Source organism: Columba livia, chromosome 1 (genome assembly GCF_036013475.1).
Source record: "Columba livia isolate bColLiv1 breed racing homer chromosome 1, bColLiv1.pat.W.v2, whole genome shotgun sequence".
Lineage (NCBI taxonomy): Eukaryota > Metazoa > Chordata > Aves > Columbiformes > Columbidae > Columba > Columba livia.
Genome location: NC_088602.1, coordinates 184,394,692 through 184,403,064, shown reverse-complemented (window position 1 = coordinate 184,403,064; position 8,373 = coordinate 184,394,692).

Sequence of the window (8,373 nt, the reverse complement as noted above, 5' to 3'; positions counted from 1 at the left end):
GAGACAGTGTCAAAGGCCTTGCTGAAGTCCAGATAGACCACATCCACAGCTTTCCCCTCATCCACCAGGTGAGTCAGCTGATCATAAAAGGAGATCAGGTTGGTCAGACAGGACCTGCCCCTCCTAAACCCATGCTGGCTGGGTCTGATCCCTTGTCCATCCTGCAGGTGCTGTGTGATTCCATTCAGGATGATCTGCTCCATAACCCTGCCAGGCACCGAGGTCAGGCTGACAGGCCTGTAGTTGCCAGGGTCAGCTCTGCAACCCTGGGGTAACATTGGCCAATTTCCAATCATATGGGACCTCCCCAGTGAGCCAGGACTGTTGGAAGATGATGGAGAGCGGCTTGGCAAGTTCTTCTGCTAGCTCCCTCATCACCCTAGGATGGATCCCATCTGGTCCCATAGACTTGTGAGGATCCAGATGGCTCAGTAAATCACCAACTATTTCCTCCTGGAATACAAGGGGCCTATTTGGCTTCCTATCTCTGACAACCACCTCCAGAGATTAGTTGTCCTGAGGGCCACCTGTCTTACTGGTAAAAACTGACAAAGTAGGTATTAAGTACCTCAGCTTTCTCCTCATCTTTGTTAACTATATTTCCCTCAGAGTCCAACAGAGAATGGAGGTTTTCCTTGCCCCTCCTTTTGTTATTAACATATTTGAAGAAGGACTTTTTATTATCCCTGACAGAATTGGCCAAATTAACTTCAAATTGCACTTTTGTTTCCTTGATTTTTTTTCTGCATGATCTAGCTATTTCCATAAATTCTTCATAAGTAGCCAGCCCTTTTTTCCACAGTCGGTAAAGTCTCTTTTTATTTCTGATTTCATTCAGAATCTCCCTGTTTAGCCAAGCCAGTTGTCTTCCCCGCCGGCTAGCCTTTCGGCACACTGGTATAGCCTGTTCCTGTGCACTCAAAACCACCTGCTTGAAGCATGTCCAGCCCTCCTGGGCCCCCTTGTTTTTAAGCGTTGTTTCCCAGGGTATGCTCTGAACTAGACTTCTGAATAGGCAAAAATCTGCCCTCCGGAAGTCCAGTGTAGAGGTTTTGTTAATGGTTCTCCCTGCATCTCTGAGTATTGAAAATTCTATTATTTCATGGTCGCTATGCCCCAGGCGGCCTCCAACCGCTACATCTCCCACCAGCCCTTCTCTGTTTGTAAACAGTAGGTCTAGCGGGGTCTTGCCCCTGGTGGGCTCATTTACCAGCTGATGAAGGAAATTGTCCTCTATACACTCTAGGAACTTCCTAGACTGCCTCTTCTGTGCAGTATTGAGCTCCCAGCAGATATCCGGCAGGTTAAAGTCACCCACAAGAACAAGGGCCGTCGATTTTGAGACATCTGCCAGCTGCTTGTAGAATAATTCATCTCCTTCATCATCCTGGTTGGGTGGTCTGTAACAGACACCCACAAGGATGTCAGCCTTCTTGAACTTCCCTCTGATTCTGGTCCACAGGCACTCAACCTTGTCACTGCTGACCTCAAGTTTAACAGTCGAGTGACTCTCTAACATATAAAGCCACCCCTCCACCTCTCCTACCCTGCCTATCTTTTCTGAAGAGCTTGTAGCCACACATAGCAGCACTCCAGTCATATGAGTCATCCCACCATGTTTCTGTGATGGCAACTATGTCATAGCTTTCCTGCTGCACGATGGCTTCCAGCTCCTCTTGTTTGTGCCCATACCGCGTGCATTAGTGTACATGCACTTCAAGTGGGCTGCTGATTTCACTCTTAATTCGGGCTTTCCATCCTTAGGCTGATCTTTGGAGAGCCCAGTTTCAATCCCTTCCCCCTTCAAACCTAGTTTAAAGCCCTCCTGATCAGCCCTGCCAACTTATGAGCTATAGTCCTCTTGCTCTCCCTAGAAGGATGAAGCCCATCTGATTTGAGGAGACTGGGTACCACAGAGTTTGCCCCATGGTCAAAAAACCCAAAATTTTGACGGTGACACCAATCCTTAAGCCACCTGTTGATGAGATGGACTTTTCTACTCCTCTCTTTGTTCAGCTCCTCATCCATCCCAGATAGCACAGGAACTGAGGCAAATATCACTTGTGCTCCCGTCCCATGAACTGACCGACCCAGTGCTTTAAAGTCTTTTTTAATTATCTTGGTACTTCTTCTGTTGATGTCCTCGCTGCCAGCTTGGACTACTAACAGGGGATAGTAGTCTGAAGGCTGAGTTAGCTCCAGAAGTCTTCTATTAATGTCCCTCACCCTGGCCCCAGGAAGGCAGCAGACCTCCCTGTGGGATGGGTCTGGGAGACATATAGGGCCCTCTGTTCCCCTCAGAAGGGAGTCACCGACAACTACCACTCTTCTTTTTTTTTTTTTCTTCTTACAGCTGCAGTTGTAATTCTTTTTGTAGATGAGGTCCATCCAGAGGGGTCTCCAGGTGGATCTTCTTGGCTGTCCTCTGCCTGATTTTCAGGGTCCAGGGCCTCATATCTATTTGTTAAGGGCACCAAGGGTGTTGATGGGGTTCGAGAGAGGGTTCTTTTACCTCTCTGATCAGGGACCTGTTTCCGTTTCCCCCCCCATCAATTAGATCTGCTCTATCTGCCTTATGGCAGGAGGGACAAGGCTTTGCCATCTCCTGTTGCACACCCTTAGGAGTCAAAAGAGCCTGACCCCACCAGTCTATTTCTTCTTCACTCTCCCTAATGCTCCTTAGCCTCTCCACCTCTTCCTTAAGCTCTGCCACTAGGCACAGTAAGTCATTGACCTGGTCACATCGTACACAGGTGCCTCCCATACCATTCTCTGGTACTAATGCCAGGCACAGACACTCTGCGCAGCCAGAAGCTGGGGTGGCTGCATCCTTCTTGGCAGGTAGTGTCTGTGTAGACACACTCTTTGTATTAATGGCAGCAACAGCTTTCCTTTTTCTAGAAACCATTACTACCCTTAGTTAAATTGGGGACAAGAAAACAAAATGAAACCCTGCACAAACTCACCTACAAGAGCTAGTTGTGTCCAGTCTACTTGCCCTGCCACACCCCAGTCTGTGTCACCAGCAACAAGTGAGAGGTCTAACAGTAAGGAGTGACAGGACCCCTGAGCCCTACTGCACGAGCAGCCCCAGTCGCTGCTGCAGCACCGTGTGGGTAGTGCTCACCTGCCTCACAAGCACGTTCACCTCCCAGCACCTGGTGGGCTCCCGGAGGCTTTTTCAAAGCAAGAGGGAGGGGTGTGACCCCCGTCACCGTGGTAACGGCCGCGCCACGTCAGCCGGCTCCGCAAGGGCTGCCGGGAACTCCCGGGTAGCTGAATCGAAAACATGACCAGAAACCCTTCTCTTTACCCTCTTACCTCTGTAGCTTCGAGATTTCCCTCCCGGCTCCGGCCGAGCTGGCTTCAGTCAGCTGATCCGAGGAACTGAGCCCTTAGAAAACAAATTCATGAGGTATTAATGCACCACATCATGTAACCTCTCCAATATGAAAGGAAATAAAATTCCACCCAGTTCGAATATTATTATTATTCTTTTATATATATATGTGTTCCATGTGTGTATGTATGTATATACACACACAAGCCTTTAAAGGTGAGCATATCTTTCAGAAAAGCATTCCATTGTGAGCTAATACTATCAGGAGGTGTGTAATCAAATGCTGCATTTGGTGGTTTCTTCTACTCATTACTATCTTCACAGTTACATTCTGGTAAGAAATTTGACACCAATTTTTGCTTGTCTTTAGATTTTAGCTCTTTCTGCATCTCTCTGGCACAAGAAAAGCTTCAGAACACCATAATTTTTGCTTGTGAAGATACCGGTACAGTGAGATGAAGTCACATCTCAGTCTTCTGCTGGATAAACTGACTAGAACAAGCTCAGCAATTCTCTTCTTTTAAAGCACTTTTATGTCTCGGTAAGTCATTTCTGTGGCTCTCCTTTGGACTGTTACTGTTTTTCAAAACATAAAGGTCACAAAGCAGTGTTCTGAAACTGATTTCCTAAGCATACGCTCTTCCCTGTTTCCACTCACTGCATTACCCGTTCAAAAATCAAAACGCCACCATGAAAGGCCATAGCGTTTCAACTCAAACTCATTGTTCAGCTTTTTCAAAGTGTTTTAAATTAATTATTTTTCTATAAAGTAAATTCTAAATATTTCATTTCCCTTTCATAGCATGGAAAAATATTTTCTCGGAATAGGTCCATCCTACAAGGTCCAAGTTGATATAAATCATCACCTTGTAACAAGGTATGTGTTTAAGTCACTGTTCATCGTCTATCGATTCATCTACAAAATCTGTTAGAAATGCTCCCAGATCATTGATGGAAATGCTCAATAGTGGCAGGCACAGTATTAATTTCCATAGTACCTCTCTAAAATCACCCTTTTAACAACAATTTCATTTGACAACTACTGATTGAGACCTATCAGATACTCGGTTTCAGTCTACATCAGCTGCACATATTAAAGTATAATCTTGCAAATCAGGATGTCATGTAAGTCCTAAGTCAAATGTGTTAAGAACACAAGTATATTATAGCTATATAATTATGTTTATCAGCCAAACTTTTATTCTTATTAGTGAATAATAATCAAGTATTTCCCATAAGCCTATATTGACATGCATTACTACTTTTTTTCCATAATTTAATTTGTCATTATTTTCAGATCAAGCCTCCAGTGATTTTCCTTGAGAAAAAAATGAGCTTTCCTCAAATTCTAATAACAATTTTTGAACATGAAAAGTAGCGAGGTAGCGTCAACTTTTTGAAATGCAATTTCTTTATGTTAAAATCCACTTTTGCTTAAGATCTCAAAAACATACTGTAAGGCTACCATAAAGCTGTAGGTAATTTTAACAAGTAAAACACCACTCTTCAGTGGCAAGGTTTTTTTTGCATAGAAAAATATGTATTAGGTGTCAAAGAATAAATGAGAACCAATAGAACTGGACATGAAGTGAAAACACAGAGGATGCTGGATTAGTAAACAGTGGCGGACAGAACCGTCATGAAGCTGAAAGCTGAGATGGAGCAAAAATACACTGATTTTCTCTTTTTGTTTGCTAAGACAACACTTGTAGATCTCCACCCTGAAAATTTTAAAAAGTGTTTTGCAAATCCTACGAAAACCTTTTAAGTGTTTATGTACAGGGCGGTACTGTTGATTCTATGGACTGTTTCCTTGACAGAAGTTAAGGTGCAACTGAAACGCTGTCAACTTTCTTGCCACAGAAATCCATACATGTTAGAAGCATAAATGTATTTCTTACCTCAATATGCCATCCACCACCTGTGTTCTTCATTTGCAGAGGAAGTCCCTTCACAACTTGTTCCCTCGGTCTTGTGATGCTTTGAAATGAGAACCATAGCTCATACAGTCTATAATGCCTGAAATTACTCTGGCACTGAAGAAGGCAGGTTGAAGAAACCAGACTGGATTTCTTTGGACTAGGTAAAAGAAAACTATTCAGGACTGCACAAACTATATGAAAGGTTAATATATGAAAGGTTCTGACAGGAGAATGGTGATTGTTCTGCACATCTTTTGGGAACAGAACACAGATGCATCAGTCTTACTTGCAGAAATGAAAATAAGATTTAAAAAAGCTTTCTATCTGCAAGGCTGCTGTAGCACTATTGCCAACTATCTCAAGATTGTCCAAAATTCCCTTCAGCAGAGGTTTTCAATAACATGTTTTTAGACACTGTTTCAGGTTGGACTGCTGAGCTAGAAGTTCTCCAGAAGTTCCTTCCAACCATGTACTTCTGTGCTTCCACAACATTTGTGGCTGCATTTTGAAATTAATCTTTCAGTATTAGCCTTTTTTACACAAATGATTCTGAAAAGTAATTTCCAGTAAAAGTTGGAAGTTAGTATTACTTGGAAACACAGTATATTTTTTTTTCCTTTCCAAACAATGTGTGACATGTAAGTTCAATATGATGTAGCCTTTTTCATTTACATGTACATACACTACAAAAATATTGCAGTTCTGCTTTCAGATGCTATTAAGATTATTATCAGCTTTAAAAGGATGTGAAACATGTAAAAATATCATTTTAACACCAAAAAATACATTTTCACCACAGGTTTTTGTAACAAGACTTGCATATGCAATACATGGAACAATTTAAAAATCATTTTGATGCATTATGAATCACCCAAAAAAAAATAAATAAGTGAAGACATTCTCAATTTTGGTAAATATTTATAGAGCCAAACAATATGAAGTATATGTAACAATCAACTTTCTAGTGAAAATGTGTGCAAGTGGGTTTATTTTGAAAGGAAAAATCCTACTCCCAGTGTCATACCCAATTAAATTCTCCAGGTAATGACCCCATTTGCATAGAGAGCTGAACCCACAAGTGGGAATTTTAATGGGCACACCACCTGAGTACATTAATTGAGAGTGACACTACTTGAACTAGTTTTGTGCTTACCTCACTGAAAATTCTACTCATATTATTTTTAATGTCAAGCTACAAGTCAAATTTCAAGATGATGGATTTGTTCTTTTTTAAGCATTGAATTTGAATAAAAGAAAGCTTTAATTCTGTTATGCATTGCATAGCTTTAACTAATCTGTAGTTCTGATTCTCACCATTGCTTCATTTTTTCAGTGATTGGAATTTAATTTTATTCATTAATTTGTGAATAATTAGATAGAAAATAATGCCTTTAGCAGCTAAATTGCTTTTGGATTGCTGTTTAATGTACTTTTACCAGAATACGTGTTACAGTTAAGCTGGCATAATAGTTTACTAAAATGTAATTGTGTAAATATGTCTAATTATTCTTTCTGAAGAAACAAGACTGAATATAAAATTTCAGTCATGGATACCTTAATTTTCTTAAACTTAACCTGATGAAAGCTCGATAGTTGCAAAGCAGATTACTGATGCAGAGACAGCAGTTGTCAACAGTAGTGGAATCCTTGTACTGCGTTTCCCTTTATCCTTCACACGCTACTTGTAATGACCTTGAAGTTATTGTGGATTCTAAACCACTGCCGTTAGTCTACATTAAATATGTAATCAAGGTGTCTTCTCCTCACATGAAAAAATCAGACAAATGGAACTGCATTTCCGAGGGAGGAAAGCAAACCCATGTTGTTTAATGCATTTCTTTTTTCCCAGCTTGTTCTTATTAGTCTTCAGTAACTGAAAGTAGCACAGAATCTAAAAACTAGCATATATATGCCACTATAAAAGGTATTAATTTTAAAATAATGTTCTGCTCAATTCTTGTGAGAACTTGAAGACTGCCAGTTTGCAAGATTCTGCGGAGTCCATCCTGACAGAACTTTCAGTTCTTTAATGAGCAAGACACAATCAATATATTTTGAACTTCATGTATTCAAATATAAACCACTGTTGAACTAGTTATTTAGATATATTCCAAAGATATCATTTTCACAAGTCTATTTGCATATAGCAGTGAACACAGAAAAGATGAAGAAATAATTTACAACATGACATACATCATGGTATTTTCTGAGACCTCCATAACAAAAGCCCTTTTTGTTCTCCTTGAACAACAAAGTTGTTTTTTTAAAACAAACAAACAAACAAACAAACACACACACACACACAAAAACACTTCATAATAAAGCTAACAAAACAAAGCTAGGTGCTGTGGAAAAAGATTGTAATGTGTAACACATACAAGTTGGAGTACAGCATATTCACAGTGTGGTCACTTCGTGCAACTTGGAGATGAGACAAATTGCAGAAGCTTACACCACTGATTGAAGAGGAATTGTATAGTGCTTGGGCACCAATTACATACCCTACTGAGATGATATAAAGAGCCTCAATTACAGTGGAGTATTTTGTCAGTTAAAATAGCATATGCATATCAGAATAAAAATTAGTAAGATACTACTCAAAATATAAAATGTATTATACAATCTTTCATCCAGCATCCCATTTTTATGAGCACTGAATGGTAATGTACTAACAATTGCTACAATATACATACACAAAGGAGGTAAACAGAATTGCATGCAGCGTCTTATTAAATTAAGTTTTAAGTGAGGTGAACTGAGAGACTGAAAACCATATGGAGGTTAAGATCACCTAATCAAACTCAATATCTGTCTGTTTCACAGAATGGTAATTCAGAGAAATTTCTCTTTCCAACTATACTAGAAATAGTCTATCATATCAAAGACTTGTGAAGAGAAACACCATCCTTTTATGTCACTAGTACCAAATCACTGGTAAATAGCAGATGCAAGTGCTTACGAGGAGGCTGAATTTTGTAGAGGGAATCAACTTCTCATTTGAGTATACTGAGCAGTGAAAAAGTGCATCATGGAAATTGGCACAGGGTCTTATTTTTATTGAACTTCTTTCAACATCCTGATGCTAAAATTGAGCTAATGTCCCCCTGATCC